The sequence below is a fragment of the Globicephala melas genome, chromosome 15 (assembly GCF_963455315.2).
Source record: "Globicephala melas chromosome 15, mGloMel1.2, whole genome shotgun sequence".
Lineage (NCBI taxonomy): Eukaryota > Metazoa > Chordata > Mammalia > Artiodactyla > Delphinidae > Globicephala > Globicephala melas.
The window spans coordinates 76,182,721-76,203,512 of NC_083328.1; the positions used below are offsets into that span (position 1 = coordinate 76,182,721).

At 48.2% G+C, this 20,792-nt stretch overlaps 1 long non-coding RNA gene across 2 annotated transcripts in view; it reads left to right on the forward strand.

The window, feature by feature from the left end:
- LOC115843234 (uncharacterized) overlaps positions 1-20,792 on the forward strand; it is a 290,851-nt gene that overhangs the window by 238,831 nt on the left and 31,228 nt on the right. For both annotated transcript variants that reach the window (XR_009559219.1, XR_009559217.1), the window contains one exon: positions 5,962-6,134. This is a non-coding gene — a long non-coding RNA (uncharacterized lncRNA). The remainder of the gene's footprint in view (positions 1-5,961; positions 6,135-20,792) is intronic.

A 20,792-nucleotide genomic window follows, 5' to 3' on the forward strand; every position in this document is an offset into this window, starting at 1 on the left:
GGAGCCAAAAGACCTGTATGCAGAAAACTATAAGACACTGATGAAAGAAGTGAAAGATGATACCAACAGATGGAGAGATATACGATGTTCTTGGATTGGAAGAATCAATATTGTGAAAATGACTATACTACCCAAAGCAGATTCAATGCAATCCCTGTCAAATTACCAATGGCATTTTTTACAGACTTAGAACAAAAAATCTTAAAATTTGTATGGAGACACAAAAGACCCCGAATAGCCAAAGCACACTTGAGGGAAAAAAGCGGAGCTGGAGGAATCAGACTCCCTGACTTCAGACTATACTACAAAGCTACAGTAATCAAGACAATATGATACTGGCACAGAAACAGAAATATAGATCAATGGAACAGGATAGAAAGCCCAGAGATAAACCCACGCACCTATGGTCAACTAATCTATGACAAAGGAGGCAAGGATATACAATGGAGAAAAGACAGTCTCTTCAATAAGTGGTGCTGGGAAAACTGGACAGCTACATGTAAAAGAATGAAATTAGAACACTCCCTAACACCATACACAAAAATAAACTCAAAATGGATTAGAGACCTAAATGTAAGACTGGACACTATAAAACTCTTAGAGGAAAACTTAGGAGGAACACTCTTTGACATAAATCACAGCAAGATCTTTTTTGATCCACCTCCTAGATTAATGGAAGTAAAAACAAAAATAAACAAATGGGACCTAATGAAACTTAAAAGCTTTTGCACAGCAAAGGAAACCATAAACAAGACGAAAAGACAACCCTCAGAATTGGAGAAAATATTTGCAAATGAATCAATGGACAAAGGATTAATCTCCAAAATATATAAACAGCTCATGCAGCTTTATATTAAAAAAACAAACAACCCAATCCAAATATGGGCAGAAGACCTAAATAGACATTTCTCCAAAGAAGACATACAGATGGCCAAGAAGCACGTGAAAAGCTGCTCAACATCACTATTAGAGAAATTCTAATCAAAACTACAATGATGTATCACCCCACACCAGTTAGAATGGGCATCATCAAAAAAATCTACAAACAACAAATGCTGGAGAGGGTGTGGAGAAAAGGGAACCCTCTTGCACTGTTGGTAGGAATGTAAACTGATACAGCCACTATAGAGAACAGTATGGAGGTTCCTTAAAAAACTAAAAATAGAATTACCATATGACCCAGCAATGCCACTACTGGGCATATACCCAGAGAAAACCATAATTCAAACGGACACATGCACCCCAATGATCATTGCAGCACTATTTACAATAGCCAGGTCATAGAAGCAACCTAAATGCCCACTGACAGACAAATGGATAAAGAAGATGTGGTACATATATACAATGGAATATTACTCAGCCATAAAAAGGAACGAAATTGGGTCATTTGTTGAGACGTGGATGGATCTAGAGACTGTCATACAGAGTGAAGTAAGTCAGAATGAGAAAAACAAGTTCGTATATTAACGCATATCTGTGGAACCTAGAACAATGGTACAGATGAACCTGTTTGCAGGGCAGAAATTGAGACACAGATGTAGAGAACCAGTGTATGGACACCAAGGGGGGAAAGTGGCGGGGCGGTGGTGAGATGAATTGGGCAATTGGGATTGACATGTATACACTGACGTGTATAAAACTGATGACTAATAAGAACCTGCTGTATAAAAATAATAAAATAAAATTCGAAAATTCAAAAAAAAATAAAATAAAATCAAAGGAGAGAAAAATTGATAAAAATAACAGGATTAACTGCTTCAAACATGAACTGCCGAAGTTTAAGAGTCTCCTTTGGGAAAATCGATCCAGCCTTGAAATGACCCTTTTCATAACATGATTTAAAAATCAAATCTTGAGTAAAGGATGTTGTTTGTGTTGCGCTAGAAAGAATTTTGTCTCTTGGAAAATTACTCCAAGATAAAATACTGTTCTGTTGTTCACTCTAAGAATTTAGCACATAGCTTTAATTATAACTTTAAAGATTTACAGGTTTTTCAACAGTTTTCTTAATTTTATATTGCATATTTCAAAATAAAGCATAGCATTTGTTGTTGTTACTTACTATGAAATTTAGATCCAAGTTTTAAGTGGAATCCTCTTAGGAGGTCATTTTTCTTGTATCAGTTTCTTCAGACATGAAGAACCCCCCATACTTTCCAGTATATGCATCAGAAATGTGGAATTCACCTGCTGCCATGCTTTGTCCAATCCTGAACGGTCGTGACCCTTGTCACCTGTTTGAAGTATGGATTTGAATAATGCACCTGGGACCATTCCACCTGGCTGCTGGATGAACCTAGCCCACTGCCCAGCATCCACGCCTTAACAAGACCTCCTTTTTTAAAAGATCTACTTTACTGAAGTATAATTTAACATACAATAAAATGCATATTTGTAATGTGCAGTTAAATGAATTTTGACAAATGTAACAACCACCCCTAAATCAAGATAAAGGACATTTCCATCACCCCAAAAGTCCCTCATGTCCCTTTGCAGTCAACTTCCTGCCCCTTCCCCACCTTAGACAACCACTGGTCTGATTTCTGTCATTATAGGTTACTGTTGCCCATTCTAAAACTTCGTGTAAACAGAAACGTAATGGTATGCAACGGTTTGCTCCTGGCTCAACCCATTTTTGAGATTTATCTGTGTTGTTGCTTGAATCATCATTTCCTTCCTTTTCAGCACTAGGTAGTATTTCATGGGTACAAAGAGTGACATCACCACGTGTCGGCAGGATGTGGAGGAAAGCTTCTTGGCAGTTTCTCATGGAGTTAGACATACGCTTACTCTGTGCCCCAGCAATTCAACTCCTTGGTGTTTACCCCAGAGAAAGGAAAATATACATCCTCACGAAGACCTGTATCCAAATGTTTATAATAGCTTTACTCATAATAGCTCTCAAATGGAAACAGCCACTAATTGTCAGGGTCCAGTCAGGAGACAGAAGCCACACCAGTGTGAAATAAAATTCCTGTTTTATGGCAAGACGAGAAAAATTTAAACATAAAAAATTTTCCTTGCCCTTTGTTCTTCTCTCTACCCTCCATGGTGCATTGTGTGTCTGCATTCTGCATGGACCGTACCTCCCCCATCAGCAGAAATACCTGCTCAGCCATAAAGAGCGGTGTTCTAGCATCAACAAGACAACTCCTGAAAAGATAACATTCCGTCTTGATCTTGTAAAAGGGGCCACGGAGACACTCAGATCTGGATGGTGTCCACTGTCAATAATATGTCATTTAATGTACAGTGCCCTGTCTCAAGAACTTTATATAACTGTGCCTTGATTTCTAACGGGCAGAACAGTTCTTGGAGCTTTCTGAGATGCTCTTTCCGGGTTATAATCCTCAAATTGGACTCGGATAAAATTTTTCATTTCTTTCTTAAAGCGACTGATTCATTTTTCATCAACACCAGTAATCTGAGCATTAACTAGGAAAAGGCAGTTCACTGCTGAAGGGGTAAAAGAGGGTTTTAAAGGATATAGAAATGGCAAGTCCAGAAAGCAGCAAGTAGGGGCTGAGGGAGCATGAAAAGGGAAAGCAGCAGGAACGCAGCAGACATCCCCCTACCCCCAGGCAGAGAGTCACACCTCTCCTAGGGGGAGAGGGTGCAGCTGCCGCAGGGGACGTGCAGCCGCCAGGGGGTGCAGGTGAGACCGTCCTGCTGGATGGTCTGGAAACTTGCTGCAGGGCGTGTGGGCCAGAGAGCTGCTGGGTGAGTGCAACTGACCTGCACGTGCATCTGCTGGCATCCAGGCCACAAAACCATCACAAGACCTGGAACCAGGATGAGAAGTCCTTCTCTCTCGCTGTGGATCGCAGTGCCCCTCCAGTTCCCTCTACCGATGAAGCCAGCCTGCAAAGGAGAAATGTGGACAGAGTCCAGCTCCAGTGGCACAGAGCCGGGCAGAGAGGAGGAGGTTTGGTGCTGAGAAGCAATAAAGTGATAGCCCATAGCCCCAAATTCCATCAACTGGGGAATGGATAAAAACCCTGCTGTGGGGCTTCCCTGGTGGCGCAGTGGTTGAGAGTCTGCCTGCTAATGCAGGGGACACGGGTTCGAGCCCTGGTTTGGGAGGATCCCACATGCCACGGAGCAACTGGGCCCGTGAGCTACAACTACTGAGCCTGCGCGTCTGAAGCCTGTGCTCCGCAACAAGAGAGGCCGCGATAGTGAGAGGCCCGCGCACCGCGATGAAGAGTGGCCCCTGCTTGCCACAACTAGAGAAAGCCCTCGCACAGAAACGAAGACCCAACACAGCAAAAATAAATAAATTAATTAATAAACTCGTACCCCCAACATCTTCTTAAGAAAAACAAAAAATAAAAAAACGCTGCTGTGTCCATACAGTGTGATTCACTTTTGTACCTTTGTGCTCGTCTGAGCCACTACCCTTGTGTAGTAATAAGAATTGCTTTGAACCTTCAGAGAGGAAGTAAGCAGCTCTTCTGGGATGATGGGTCTCAGATGGTGGAGGCGGAAGGTCAGCTGTGGTGCTGACGTAGCACCAAAGGCATAGTGTTTAACCCCGGGGGCTCCGGAGTCACACAGTGCTGGCTTCCGATCCTGCCTTTGTATCTACCAGCTGTGTGGCCTTGGGAAACTCACTCAACCTCTCTGAGACAATGTTTCCACCTCTTAAGGTGGGAATAATAATAGTACTAGCTCACTTTGTGGTATTGTAGGGATTGAATGATAAAAAGCAGGTTTCAAAACACCACAGCCGGTAGACCAACTCTGTCCACCTGCCCGTTGCTCTTTCTAAGGTCCATGACCTAAGAATGTTTCATTCACCCTCATTTTAAACCGTTATGTAAGTACCTACATAGTAGCCTCAGTTTTGCCTCTGGCCTGCAAAGCCTAAATGATTTACTATCTAGCCCTTGAAGAAAAAACTTATCAACCCTTGATACAAAGCATGTGGCTAGAGAAAGTGCTCAGTGGATTTTAAGTGGTGCTGATTCAGCTCTCAAGGAGCTTAGGTCTCCTCAGAGGCCTTCCTGTGTAGCCCTCAGGAAAGTCAAGCATGCTTTACAAACAGCCATGGATAAGGAATACTTAGATGGCACTCACCGTGTCCCAAGCATTGTTGTAAGTCCTGTGTATACAGCAACTCAATCCTTATAACGCCCCCATGAGATAGGTACTATTATTATCCCCATTGTAAAGGTGAAGAAACAAAGGCACAGAGAAGGGTGGGTGGCTCCCTAAGGTCACACAGCTGTGAGCGATGGATCTAGCTAGCATTCAGATCTTGTAACTACTTTGTCCTGCTGCACCTGACAGAGCTGGGGCTAGCCCCTAGAGGGTGCTCAGTAGATATCTGTTGACTGCACACATGCGTGTGGTCTGAGGGCAGAAAGTAAACCAGTGAATTGCCAAGCTTGTAAGAGAGGGACTTAGGTGCCCATTGGAGCCCGGATGCCTGGTAGTAACAGCTAGGGGCACAGATTCCACACAGCCGCACAGGCTCCTGCTCTGACAGTCTAGCCTCTTCTGACCCCCATGAAACAGAACATTTATTGCATTCAAGATGTGCCCTCCTTACACATGCGATCATACTCTCTTCCCTCTGAGTCCATCAAGTAGCTCCAATTGTTACGTCCACTTTCAGATTGAGGAAATACAGGCACAGAGAAGTTAAGTGATTGGCCAGACATCACACAGCTGACTCATGGTTGTACCGGTTCTCACACCCAGGTGTGTGTGACTGCAGGGCCAGGCCTTTTAGCCACGGTGCAGGGAAGGGAGACGGTCATTGGCTACTCAGGGCTATTTATGAATGTGATGGCTAGCTTGAGTTTTCACAGGAACCCCAGTGAGCAAATCCTGAATTTACACAACTGTGTGATGGGGGCCATGATTCACATTTCCTCTGTGAGCCTTTCCTTTTAAAAGCATGCCCTTTGACGCGTCTCAGCTCTGCAAAAGTTCACTGTTTGTCTACTTTTCCAGAAGCCATCGGCTGGGGGAGTCAGGGTTCACCTGTGAGCTAAGATGGCACGTGGGCAGCCAGCCATTCATGCATTTCGATGGCATCTGAGGGAGAGATGCTGCTACTCACAGCATAATTCAATGGAAGGCTCCTCCCCGGGAGGGGAGTGTCAGTGCCAGGAATGACATCAAAGGTAAGACAAACGGATGATGTCTGGGGGGAGTGGGGCAGGGGGAGATGGGGATGGTGTGTGTGCTGGAGGGAAGGAAAGAGGTTGGGAAGGAGAGAGAAGAACCCTCAACCTGCTGTATCCAGAGCAGCATTTGTTTGGTGGTTTGTTTGGGGTTAATTTTGCTGCCAATTATCTTGGTCGAGAATTTTATAATTGCAAAGAACAGAAACCTACTCAAAGGAAATCTCGCAAAAAGAAAATACATTCGTTCACTCATTGAGTGTGATTTGTGGACCTACTCTGTGCCACACACTGTGCCCTCCAGGTTCTCATGGGGAGGAGGGTCAGTAAGCAGGTGCCACATAAACAAGGCAATTGCAGACAGTGCTTTGTGCTCTGAAGAGATTGAACAAGGCGTGTGGCGAAGCGGGAGGGCAGGGAACTTGCCTCTGGGGAGGGAGCCTCTGAGCTGAGGCCTGACTGACAAGAGCCAACCATTGGCAAATTGGGTGAAGAACTTTCCAGACGGAGGGATTAGCAAGTGCAAATGTCCTGAGGGAGGAATGGACTTTACGCTGCAGAGCAACAGAAAACAAGGCTGGTGTGGCAGGGCGGAAGGAAGGAAGGAAGGAAAGGGTCAGGAGACCAGGTCGGGGAAGGGCCCAGTGGCCTCCGTTTGGATTTTATCCTGGGAGCAGCGGGCAGCCATGGGAGGGTGAGAAGGGCCGATGGGTGTGAGAGCCTCTCTAGGAGGCATGGGAAGTCCGGAGGTGGGCCCAGGCCGTCTCTCTGCTTGGTCACCTCACAGTCTCAAAGTGGCCACCACGGCTGCCAGCATCCGAGGCCCAGAGGATGCCGGTAAAGCAAACAGGAAGCAGAGCCTTTTCCAGAAGGCCCAGCGAGCTCCCGCATTTATGCCCGTGACCAGAACCGAGTCAGGCGGGCATCCCAGCTGTGAGGCAGGCTGGGAGACAGAGTGTCCAGTGAGGAAAATGGCCCCAGCCCGACGTGGTTTACCACACAGGCTGGGCCCGTGGAGCCACTGTGACAACTTAGGATGCTACGGGAGAGAAGGAAGGGAGGACCAGCCGTTGACTCTAGCAGAGAGGAAATCTCTGGCCAGGGTACTCAGTTGTAAATTAGAGGCCTGTCCCAAGTGGGGGGAAACAGCCAGGAGGGGGGCACCCCCCAACTTCCACCGCCCACCGTCCCGGGCTGCAGTTGGGCAGGAAGTTTCTGGGTCGGGAGTCAGGGGTCTGGCCGTGTTAGGAAAGGCAAGTGCTCCCTCTAGTGGCTCTGCGGAGGTGAGCCCAGCATCCTCCCCAGGGGGCCAGAGCTGGAGGCCGGAGTGGGCATCCCTCGGCTCACAGACCCTGGAAGGGGAAGGGCACCAATGATGCTGGTGAGAGCAACACTTATGGGGCACTTAGGGTGTACCCTCCATGCACCTTACAAACATTAACTCGATCCTTCTGACAGCTCTACGAGGTTGGTCCCATTCGTGTTTCCGTTTGAAGGATGGTGTCATTTGCCCAATATCATAGGGACAGGAATTGGACCCACATCCGTCTCACATAGAGGCTGTACTTCCAGCCAGTGGCTTTGGGGCCAACAGACTACAGCCCAACTATTACCACTGGGGGACCATCACATGCATCCTGAATTACATTTCCTTATTATGTTTAACTTGCTTGTTCAAAAAACCTTGTCTGAGGCTTCTGGGGGACTTAAAAGTCGTCCGTGGATGGCGTTTGGGACTCCCTGGGATTGGATATGAAATGCCACGTGCATCTCTGCACATTTCCCTGCAGAGAGGCCCAGAGCAGCCATGAGACAGGCAAAGGGGTTGGGACCCAAAGAAGTCACAGAGCCTCCGTTTCGTATTGTTTTGATGTCTTGTTTACTCTTTCAGGACTTTTGGAGGGGGGTGGGATGGAACTGATTAGGAATGCTTGTCACAAAGGCTTGTCTGTGCCCTAACTGACTGGTGATGGGCTTGGGTCTTGCGTAAACTGGCTTTCGTTTAACTCTGGAAACATCTTGATTTTGACACCTAACCGGGGCCTCTCAGAGGTTGAGGACGGCAAGAGCCATTTAAAATTTTTAAAAGATTTAAAGCTACAAGGGATGTGAAGATTGTGGTAGATTTTAAGTTTTTATGTTTAACAAAGTAACGCTTTTCAAATAAAGTTCAGTGATGACTCATCTAAGTTACAGATAACGGCAGAAGTCTAAGGTGAGGAATTCTATGACTAAATGGCCCAGGCCGAGTTGTCCTCCAGCCCTTCTCCCCACTTTGTAAAAGGCACCAAGTAGCTGAATTGTATCGACCCAGGTGCTGGCTTCGAGCAGAAATAACACAGCGTCTGTTATCTTAACAGTTCTTGGAGAAGCAAGGCCACTTCCGCTGCAGACAAGCGAGGTCCTCTGGGCGGGGGCATTCTGGGGCCAGGTAGAGGGGAGAGGATGAGGATGAGGAAACCTCTCACCTCCCCCAGTTGAATTCTGGACCACCTGGCCTCAGAGCTTGGGTTGAGGTTATTCTCGAGCCCCCAGCCCTCATTCAAAGGACGCACCGAAGCTCATTCCAAAATCAGAAGAAATGACTTTGAATTTCCACCTGTTTGGGCAATAATAGGAGGAGTTTGGGCTTTGGACTTGTTTCGATTTCTGCCACTTTGGGACTGTGTGACTTTGGATTAAGCTCTTTGAACTTCTGATTCTTCCCCTTTGTGGTCGGGTTGAGAATGGCCCCCTCCCCAGGCAGCTGGAGGAGAAAGTGGGGTTTGTTCAGCCGACGTTGAGGGGGGTCCCTGAGCGCTGGGGATCTGCCTGGCGCTTGGGACTCGGGGACACGAGCGTGCCAGCCCTGACCTCGGGGTCGTGGTGTTAACATCGGAGACGCATGGGGCGTTGGGGTTTCTAGAAGATCAGCGCAGAGGTTGGGAACATAGGGCAGCGCTGCGGATCCCACCACCCGTGGCTCAGAGAAAGGGTCCTGGGAAAAGGCTACCGGTTCAATGAGAAGTTGGAAACACAGCCCGTGGATGGGACCAAAAAGGGGATGTAGGACAATGGTGGGCGATCCTAAAAGTCCTTTTTAAGGAGAGGGGGAGAAGCAGTCATCGTAAACAGGGGTAAGGTTTCCTGAGATTTGTACAGGTGAACTCACTCCTAACAGGATCTAGAAAGCCTGTTTCCAGCCCCACTCCACAGCTTGGGGAAGGTCCCCAGCCTGCCTCCACCTGTGCCGACCTCCTGAGGCCCACGGTCCCCAGAGTGTCCACGGTCTCCTGTCTCGCTGACAGTGCTCCTCTTAGGGTGGTCTCACCTGCTTGCTCATCCTGCCGCCTGCTGTTTCAGGCCACATCGACTGGAGGGAGCATCGAATTCTTGGTTAACTTTCACACAGACATACAAAACACTCTCAAAAGGCATTTGGGAGCAGGGCATCTTGGTTAACTTTCACACAGACATACAAAACACTCTCAAAAGGCATTTGGGAGCAGGGCAGAAGGTTTGGATCAGTGGAGGGACTCACATCTCAGGGACCAAAGACAACTGACACTTCAGGACTGGACCTCCCTCACCTGAAAAAGGCTCTCGGCCACTCTCCCAGTTCTGCCTCCTCGTTCCACCTGTGCTGTCCAGCCCGTCTTCCCTCTTTCCCCCCTTCCCCTCTCTTTGCAACTTTCTCTTCTGAATTCCTCTGTACCTTAGCACAGAGCAACTCAGCACTCTCTTCTGCTGGCCTGACTTCTAGGGTCCCCACAAACAGCTGGGAAAACACAACCCCAGGTGGCGCCGATTACATTATGATCCGCATTGGGGGCTGCAAACCAGAGCCTGTGAGCCAAACCTGGCCCCCTGCCTGTTTTTGTAAGTAAAGTTTTATTGCAACGCAGCCACGCCCATTCATGTACTTGTAAATTGTGGCTGCTTTCACTATTCAACGGCAGAGTTAGAGTTAGGATGGAGACAGTATGTAAACGTAAAATGTTTACTCTTTCTATCTTTGCGATTTGACATTTTCATGAAGTGCCTAGCACAAGTGAAGGGCTGGTTAAGTGTCATTGTCATGTTCCTTCCAGTGGCCTAATGTCTCATCCATTAACAAGTTGACCTAACTCCTGCTACGGCCAGGCTGCCAGCCGGGTCCTATAGGCATAGAGATGACCAGTAACGTCTGCCTACTCTCAAGAAGCTCGCAATCAAGTAGAAGAGGCTGGGGCTTCCCTGGTGGTGCAGTAGTTAAGAATCTGCCTGCCAATGCAAGGGACATGGGTTCAAGTCCTGGTCCAGGAAGATCCCACATGCTGCAGGCAACTAAGCCCGTGTGCCACAACTACTGAGCCTGCACTCTAGAGCCCGCAAGCCACAACTACTGAAGCCTGCGCACCTAGAGCCTGTGCTCCACAAGAGAAGCCACCGCAATGAGAAGCCCGTACACTGCAACGAACAGTAGCCCCTGCTCGCCGCAACTAGTGAAAAGCCTGCGCTCAGCAGCGAAGACCCAACGCAAGCAAAAATTAATTAATTAATTAATTAATTTTTTTAAAAAAGAAGAGGCTACCATGCAGTGTGTAAGAGGCACAGAAAGAGGATGAGGTTACCCAGTGCAGGGCTGACTCCTGCAGGCTCCTATAGCAGCTGGGTTTGGCCAATGGGAGGCCCTACAGGAGGGAGAGAAAAGCAGGGGAATTTCATGTCTTCCTTTATGCCTCAAGAAGCAACTCTGCAGCCCTCTGGGCCCAAAATTGCCAACCTTTTCAATTTTTCACAAAAAGCTTTGAATCTAGACTTTGTGTGAAATCTTCCCATTTGTGAATATTAGCACTAATTGTTCAACTATTATGCAGACTTTTCTGGCTCCACAGGCTGAGAGTTTGTAACTTTTGGACAGAAGGCCCATGACACTCTCTTCACTTTAAAATTTCTACGACTCTTATACAACTGCTGTGGAGAATAAAATTGTATACACACATATCCTATGAAAAGCCAGCTCCACCCCTACATACCGTGGAAAAACTCACTCCATGTACAGGAGCCATGCTCAAGGATGTTCATCTCAGCATTGTGTGTACACACGTGTAATAGAGAAATGTAGGAAGCTATCCAAGTGTCCATCCACAGGAGGACAGAGAAGTGCCTTGTGCCATATTTGCAGTGAAAACCAAGTACAGCTACGTTTGTTAACATGGACAAATCTCAAGACATCATTTTAGAATGACAAAAGCATAGTATTTTATTTTTGTATATAAAGTTTATTCATATGAAGTTTGAAGCATGAAAAGCAATAACGTGTATCATTTATGTACAGGAGCATATGTTCTATAAATGTAAAGGCAACTATGGGATTCGTTTGTTACGATTCAGGAGGTGCTGACGGCATCTAGTGGCTGGAGGCCAGGGATGCAGCTAAACACCCTGCCGTGCACAGGCCAGCCTCCCAGCCAAGGATGATCTGGTCCAAATGCCTGTAGTGCTGAGGTTGAAGCCTTCAAGGGGGCGGGGAAAGGGGAGGGTATAGAAGCCACTTGGAATATCTGACATCTCGTATAAGACTTGCAAATGGGCTGTCATGGCTTGGAAGCATCTTCTAAAGGCCAGCTTTCCTGTAGTTCTGTCTGCAGAGACCCGAGCTCAACTCCACAGGGCTGCCATCGCTCAGCCCGACTCGCTGCCACGGGGTCAGAGCTGCTCGTGGGGGCCAATCTGGAGCCCCTACAAGGACGTATTGGGACAAATTCCTGCACTGGCTTTCTTACCCACCTGAGGCCTGATTTCACACTTTAGTAATAAATAGCATGTTAGAGCCTCACAGCAGTCACTGGCGAGAGCGAAAGTTATCCCCACCATGTGACAGATGAGGAAACCGAGGCTCAGAGAGGTGAGGCTATTGCTGCAGGACACACCACTAGTAAGAAACTTGAACTCAGGCCTGAGACTCTGGAGTTCAGAGCTGTCCCTGCAGACACCACCTCTCAGGCCCGAAGTCTCCAGGGTCTGGACGTTGGGACAATGCACTCTGAGCCATGAGTTAGAGGAAGTGGGAACAGATTAAAGCTTTTCTTTGCATGAGCCGATGTGTAATTGTCACAATCCCTATACTTTACTGAATCCATCTACACACAGAGCATTATTCAGTCCTCCCCGAAACACACGTAAAAAGCTAAACGTTGTTATCTCCATTTTCCAGAAGGAAATAAGATGGAACCTGCCCAGCATGACCCGAATAGAAAGGGGCTGAGGCAGGATTTGAACTCAGGGCTCAGGTTTCATACCCGGGTGCTGCCCTGCTGCACAGTACTGCCTTCACTTCTAAGCTGCTTTAGTCCTTCTTGTCCCTTTTGGACCAGTTAGGACCTCGGAATCCTTGCCGATTTATTTCATATCTTAGGAAATGGAAGTGCCCACGAAATAAACTTGAAGATTTCAGACTTTTAGCTAATCTGTGCCTTAGCTTTTGTGGCTCTGCTGAAAGCATTTCAGAAAGGTTTCAGAGGAACTGTGTGTGTGTGTGTGTGTGCGCGCGCGTGTGTGCGTGCGCGTGTGTGTGTGTAAAGAACAGAGTTGAAATACTGTTTGCTCAGAGGGGTGTGGAAATTTTTCTGGTGTTTCGTTGATTACATGCTCTTCTAGGGTGCTAGCAATGGCTCCGCCAAACCCTGTTAGTCGTATTTTATAAATTTATAAATCTTTCGCCTTAAACCCCCTCCACTCAAAAATCCATAGAATTGGAAATCAATCTTTGTTTATGGCAAGTCCGTTAACAGCTAATTCCTTCCCACAACCATCAAATCCATCTTCGCTTGATGCCAGAAATAGAAGCGACCGGGGTTTGGTGGGCAGACGGAGGGGAACCTCTCACAGACATGCTGGGTCTGGCGTCCTCGGGGGTTGCCCTTACGTCACGTCTCGGACACAAGCCGCGGTGATGTCACCTGATGCCACGGTGCAGAGCTCCCCTCCGCGGTGTCTGTGGTCAGCCCAGGGCCCAAAAGTGTCTCCCTTCCTGGGTTTCGGTGTCCCGATGAAGTCAGATTTCCTGGGCCGTGGATCCAGTTACCGATAATTGCCTTGTGAACTGGCAGATGCAAAAGTAAACATTTCTAGAGCCCGAAGTACACGGAGCTCTGGGGGTGGCCCGCCAAGAGGAGCCGGGAGGGAGCTGCCACGGAAGCGATCTGGGCGATGTCCGTGTGGCGTTGATGGGGGCTTACGCTCTGGGTCTAGAATATTCACGCCATGGGGAAGCCTGGCCCGGGTGAAGGGTGGGCGGTGGTGAGCTTTCCCTGACTTGTAGCGTGTGGGGAAGGGAAGGATGAGGCCTCTGTGCTGGGGGCAGGCCTGCGTCCCTGGAGGAGTGTGGGCTTTCCACAGTTACACAGAAAGCAGATATGGCAGTGGGAGGGGCCCCTGCCAGGAGGGGCAGTGAGTCACTTTTTCCACCACCTCCTGTCCTCTCTCCAAGTCTGCTGTCTCACGCTGTGGCTGCTCTATAGGGTGACAGCAGAGCCTGCCCTCGGGCCAAAGGGGGGTCCCGAGCTGGGTTAAAGGGACCCGTGTCCTTCCCACTGACCAGGTGTGAGGAGAGTAGCAAGACCCCCAGACAAAGAGCTATCATTACATAAGAACAAAGAGTAAAATCCTAATTCCCACATGGCCCTACATAATGTGGGCCCTGCCGAGCACCCTCCTGCCTGCCTTCTACACACCTCAATCCTGATACCTGCCCCCTGCTCTTTCTCAGATTCCTCAGGCTCCTTCCCAGCACCACACCTCAAGGTGTTTGCACAGGCTGTGCCCTCTGCCTGAAATGTTGGTCTCAGGTCTCTGCGCAGTTGTCACCGCCTCAAGGAAGCCCTCTGTGATCACTCTATCTAAAATACCATCCCCATAATTCTATTCCATCCCTCTTACCCTGTTCTCCCCCGCCAGACCCTTTGTAGTTACCTGGCATGATGCCATGTATTGGATGATTTGCTGATGGTCTGTCTCCCCCACTAAAACGTCAGCTCTGTGAAGGTGGGGATTTTTGTCTGTCTTGTTCACTCGCGTGTCCTCGTGCCTGAAACAAAGCCTGGCATAGTAGATGCTCCTTAAAGAGAGGACAGATGTGTGAAGGAGTGTTGACCATGCAATACACAATCGGAGCAGCAATTGTGGCGCCGTGAGCTGGAGCCCAGGGCACCAGGGGCAGATACAGCTGTGCTTGCCTTGGGTTGGGGAAACTGGCAGGGGACGGGGGGTGGGGTACTGTGAAGAAACTGGAATCATGGTTTTGCCCCTCAGGGGAGGTGATATTTTACGAAAGGTACCTGTGGCAGGAGAGAAGTGTGAAGAGGAAAGGCTTTGGAATCTGACTGCTTACGTTTAAATCCCAGCCTTCCTCCTTCCCCGCTCGCTGTGTGAGCCTGAGCAAGTCAGACAGCCTCTCTGAGTCTGTTTCTGTAGCTGAAAACTAGACCTAATAGTACCACCTTACAAGCGATTTGGGGTGGATCTAATGAAATAGTACAGCTAATGCATATAGCCCCATGCCTGGCTCACGGTATGCCTGCAGTAAGTGTTAGCTTTAAAAAGCTTTGGTTGTGGGCTTCCCTGGTGGCGCAGTGGTTGAGAGTCCGCCTGGCGATGCAGGGGACACGGGTTTGTGCCCCGGTCCAGGAAGATCGCACATGCCGCGGAGCGGCTGGGCCTGTGAGCCATGGCCGCTGAGCCTGCGCGTCCGGAGCCTGTGCTCCGCAACAGGAGAGGCCGCGACAGTGAGAGGCCTGCGTACCGCAAACAAAACAAAACAAAACAAAACAAAAAAAGCTTTGGTTGCATGAGGGACTGTCTTAGCCCTTTCGGGCTGCTATAACAAAACACCATAGACTGGGTGGCTTACAGACAACAGAACTTCACTTCTCCCAGTTCTGGAGGCTGGGAAGTCCAAGACCAAGGCACTGGCAGATCTGGTGTCTAGTGAGGGCCTGCTTCCGGGTTCATAGATGGCCGTCTTGTCACTGTGATGAAAGGGGGAAGGGAGCTCTCTGGGGCCTCTTTTATAAGGGCACAAATCCCATCATGAGGGCTCTACCCTCCTGACCTAATCACTTCCCAAAGGCCCCACCTCTTAATACCATCGCATTAGGGGTTAGGATTTCAACATACGAATTTTGGGGGGGACACAAACATTTGATCTATAACCCCACTCAGCATCTGGACTGAGGAGGAAGATTGAGCCATTTGTTACTCTGCTTAGACATTCACAGTCCGGCAATCCCAAATATTTAACTGTTTAGGTCACGCTTTTTCTTTTTCTGGGAAATATTTTTACTTGCATGACACTCTTCACTGAAAAATGTAGCACTCTTAAAAGGTAGATACAGTTATAAAGCCTAACAGCTTTTCGCGTGTTTGGTGCCTGTATGGTCTGGAGATGAGTGTGTTCATTATTGCTGTATAACAGATAACCACAAACTTAGTGGCTTTGCACAACACCCAGTTAAAACGCTCGCAGTTTCAGTGGGTCAGGAATCCAGGCACAGCTCTGCTGGGTCCACTGCTTCAGCATCTCAAAAGGATGCAGTCAGTGTCAGCCAGGGCTGGGGTCTCCTCTGAAGGCTCGACTGGGGACAGGTCTACATCCAAGCTCCCTCACAGGTTTGTTGGCAGGATTCAGAGCCTCAGCCCCTCACTGGCTTCTGGGGGGAGCCCTGTCGGTTCCTTATCACATTGCCCTCTCCGTAGTGAAGCTCTCCACGTGAGCTGGCTGTTGGCCACGTAAGCCTCCCTGGCTTTGCTTCATCACAGCCAGCAAGGGAGAGTCTGCCAGCATGGTTGAAGTCAGATTTAATCACAGTTGGGACATTTCCCCCAACACTGAGGTATTCTGTTGCTTAGACACAGTTACTCAAGGGGAGGGGATCCCTCCAGGACATGAAGGCCAGAAAGTGGAGATCACTGGGGTCATCTCAGAAGCTGCGGAAAACAGGGAAGAGCCTGGCAGGTGTGAGCAAAGGCTTAGCTGAGTGGGTTCGTGACTATCACCTCCTTTGATTTGTAATAAGGTCCCCGAACCTGCCCACACCTCTCCTCAGGTCATCTCACAGTAAACCATCTTTGTTCAGGAAAGAATTGGTCTTTCTTAGTTCATGTCAACAGGGGACCAGTAGACACCCATTGCTTGAGGGTGGCTATAAAGGAATTTCTGTGACCTGACAAAGGCAGGCTTCTCACCATAAAGACCTAGTTCTTGGTGGTGGGGGTGAGGGGGGACTGGATTGCTTTGCACATGGAGCCAAGGTCTCTAGGGAATGAAGGGACTCAGATACCCAACCATTGCTCCTCAAGATTTGAAGTCAGGAAAGCCCATCCGAGTGGGCTCTGAAGCTCCCACCTAACACCCACTGACTAAGAAGGACAAGAATCCCACATGGGAAGTCATCAACAGGACAGGAGCACCTGGCCAAAGTTTGAGAGCCCAAGTGAGCTTTGGGGAGGGCTGCTTCCAACAGGGCAGGTAGGTAAGCTGGGATCCCTTCAGGCCCCAGCAATCCTAGTACAATTGGTCTGGGATCGATGGCTGACCACTAGGAGAGCCAGGATGGATGTATATATCCTATGTTCAACAGTGATCCTTAGTGGCAAGGAGAATCAATGCATGTAGTGGATGGTTCAGACTCACCAGCTCAGCTGTTTGGAGGCAGGGCTGACCCCCTTGGAACCAAGTAAATCCCAGAGTTCTTGGACATTGGGAGTGGTGAGGAAGTAAGAAGCCCAGAGGAGGTGTTAGATTTCCTGCCACTGAAGCCGAATTTATTTACTGAAAACATGAAAGCAATCAGGAAGTATTTGGGTACCTTACTGGTCACAAAGATTATAGAATAAACCAGAGGTTAGCAAACTTTTATTAAAAGATCATATAATAAACATTTTAGCTCTGTTCCAACCAATGAACACTGCTCTGGTAACATGGAAGCAGCCATAGACAATAAGTGAAAGAATGAGCATGGTTGTCTTTCAATAAAACTTTATTTATAGAAACAACCAGCCAGCCGTGGGCCATCGTTTGCTGACCCCTGGGATAAACAGTTGAGGTCAGTCTTTCCACCTTTTAAAATAGAATAAATAAATAAATAAATTTTAATGAATTAATTAAATTTCATGACTAAACGAAAACGTTCATAAAATGTTCTTTCCTCTTTTGGTTAACTGAAATCTCATTCCTCCATGGATTTGCTAACTGTCCTTTTCTCCTTTAAATAAAATAGAGGCTCACCGGCACATTTTCGAATTGCTATTTCTTTCTTGGTATAAATGGGGAGTTATTTATTCATGATTATTTTCTCCTTGAGGCTGATGGAAGCTGAATCATGGATGAGGTGAAAAGTCAGCTTTCATCTTCTGTGATTTCTACTCAGTTCGGTCCTTTTCATGCATATATGTATGCACACACGTACGAGCTTAGGAATGTACTATTAGTGGTTGTAAAAGTGAAGTTGCTCATCTTCCGCTCTGAGAGTCTGGAAAAGTTTATGAGCATCGAATAGTGCCCGCTGGCATTGTCCAACAAGACACGTTACGTCCCAGTGAGTGGCCACTTCCCTTCAGTCTAGCTGCGTGCTTACAGTACAGGCTCAAGTTGGCATCAGGATTTTCCACTAGATGGTCCGGTCTGCGTGCTCTGGCAGTCAGCTCGGAGGTGTTCCTGCCCTCAAAGCCACAGACAAGTCCAGGGCCCCGGGGAAAAACCACCTAGTGAATTGGGAGAAGAGTCTGGGTCACAGGCAAAGGGATTCCCTCGCACTCCAGCCCCTCTGCACCTCTCCAGACAGACCTGTCAGTTGTCTTGAGTGTCTTTCTTGAAAATTTCAAGCAGAGCTTTTAACCATGATGTGTAGCACATGTAGGTATTCCTTACATGCTCATAGATTTTGGATATAGGTATTTGAAAACAGTGGAGCTGTGAAAATAGGCTTAGATTTTTCTATTTTAAAGTGTATGAAATGAGAATTCGCCTCCGATTATGGGATAAGGGTTTGGTCAGAGAAAGAAAATCAACAGGAGGGATTTATCCTGGGAGTTTGACCTTATATAAATGTGAGAGCTGGTTCGACAGCATATGTGAGCCCGTTTTTTTTTTTTTTCTTTTTTTTTGCGGTACGCCGGCCTCTCACTGCTGTGGCCTCTCCCGTTGCGGAGCACAGGCTCCGGACGCGCAGGCTCAGCGGCCATGGCTCACAGACCCAGCCGCTCCGCGGCATGTGGGATCTTCCCGGACCGGGGCACGAACCCGCCTCCCCTGCACCGGCAGGCGGACTCTCAACCACTGCGCCACCAGGGAAGCCTGAGCCTGTTTCTTTGAACGTGAGGCTGGGTGTCAGCAGGTGGCCGCCACAAAAGCAAGACGGATGAGAGCTGAGAGCAGCTGAGGACGAGGAGGGAGCCGCAGGGACAGACCAGTCGCCCCACCCAAGTGACCCGCCGCAGGAGGCGGTCTTCTTCATCACGGAACCAAACAGGCACCTGCCCAGGATTTGGAGAAGCTGAAAGAAGATGCCCAGGCGCTGGAGGCTGCGGGCTTGCTGCTGCCCCAGGCCACCCGGGTCAGCCCACAGAAGAGCAGGCACAACAGCGCCCACGGCGCCCACCCTCCAGGCGTAAAAACTGTAGATCTGCTTCTCCACTTCTACCTTCCAGATCTTGCCTCAAATGTCTCCTGTGGCCCATGCTAACCAGAAACTATGCAGAGCAAGGAATTCTGGGAATTCCAACTTCGCTGAGTTGACACAATCCGAATCCACCACAGTTATTACATCAAAAAGTAAATGGCGGTGAGTGAATTGATTGGGGCTTTTATTAGAAATGTCACTCCCAACTGTCAGTTTTAAATGTAGACATTTAAAACTTTTATGAAGAAGTTCTGGTGTCATAGGAAAGGCGTGGAGGTCAGAAAACCTAGATTCTGTTTTTGAGAATTACTAGCTGTATGACTTAGAACAAGTTACTTAACCTCTCTGAAACTGCATTGCTTCACTTGTAAAATGGGGATTAAAAATATCTACTGCATACAGATGATGTACACAAAATTTAGCACAATCTACTGTAGTAGGTGCTGAATTTATCAAGGCACATAACAGTGTGTGGTGCTGTTTTCAGAAGGTACCAACCCATCTGAGTCTCTCACTAAACTGCGAATCCATGAAGTCCAGGGTGATGGTTAAGTGATGAGCATGAATGAATAAATGAACTATATCCCTGGGTACTAGGCAGAATAGATGTGGTTACTCCCATTTAAAAATAACAAACTAAACTTCGGTAGTTTATCAATTAAGTGTCTGAGCCAGGACTTGATGCCTGACCTTCTAACGTCTAACCCAGCGCCCTTTACAACACAGCCTCATGTCTCTCCTGCATATTGGAACATTGTGGGAGTACTATGAGAGAGTAGCTTTGTGTTCAGAAGCTGTTGCTTTTTCTTTTATTTCCCCATGATTCCAAAGTTGTAGCAAATGGTTGGAGTCCTTCACAGGCTGCCCAGGGAAAGGACTTGTTGGAGAGCCAAGCTCCACCTCTCCTCAGAGGAGTCTCTGTGTTCTGCTTTGGCTGAGTTTCACCTGGTCCCATTCATCCATTCATTCAGTCAATCATCCAACAAAATGGATTAAAAATGTATTATGTGCCAAGCATTGTCCTAGAAACTGAAGACACAGCAGTGAACAAAACAGATATGGTCCTGCTCTCATGATATTTACATGCTTCTAAGCTGTGGTAGGCAGCCTCCAGGATGGCCCCAGTGCTTCTTGCCTTCCGGTGTTCACACCCTTACGTGGTCCCCTTCCATCCTGCATAGGGATGACTGATGTCACACACACACACACACAAATATAAAGGGGTGATGGAGGTGACTTCTGAGGTAAGCTCGTAAAGACGTGGTGCCTTCCATCATGCTCTCTCCTGAATCCCTCCCTCTGAGGGAACCCAGCTGCCATGCTGTGAGGATGCTGAAGGAGCCCGGTGTGGCAAGGTCCACAGGGTGATGAACTGAGGCCTCCCACCCACAGCCATGTGAGGGAGCCATCTGGGAAACAGACCCTCCGCCCCAGTCAAGCCTCTGAATTAAACCATGGCCCCAGCGACATCTTGACTGCAACCTTAGGAGAGACCCTGGGCCAGAACCACCCAGCTAAGCTGCTCTCACGTTCCTGACCCACAAAAACTCTAAGATAATCAGTGTTTGTTGTTTTAAGCCATTAAGTTTGGGAGTAGTTTGTTATGCAGCAATAGATAACTAATACATAGAGAGAGACAGACGATGCCCCCAAATAATGCCAGATTAAGGTTAAGCGCTATGGAGAAAAATAAAGCAGGGAATGGGACTGGTGGGGTGGAGGGAATTGCACTTTTAGGTAAGGTAGGCAGGGAAGGCCTCACTGTGAAGGTGGTGGTTGATTAAGGACTGAAAGGAGTTGAAGGATTTAACTGTGTGGAAAAGTCTTCCAGGCAGAGGGATCAGCAGGTGCAAAGGCCCTGAGGCCGGAGCTTGAGTGTGTCAAAGGATCAGCAAAGAGGCTGATGTGGCTGGACCAGGTGAAGCGGGGAAGATGGTAAAGATGAGGTCAGAGAGATGATAAGGGGCCTGACTGTGAGGCATGGGAAGCTCTGTGCTGAGATGATAGTGGTTTGTGA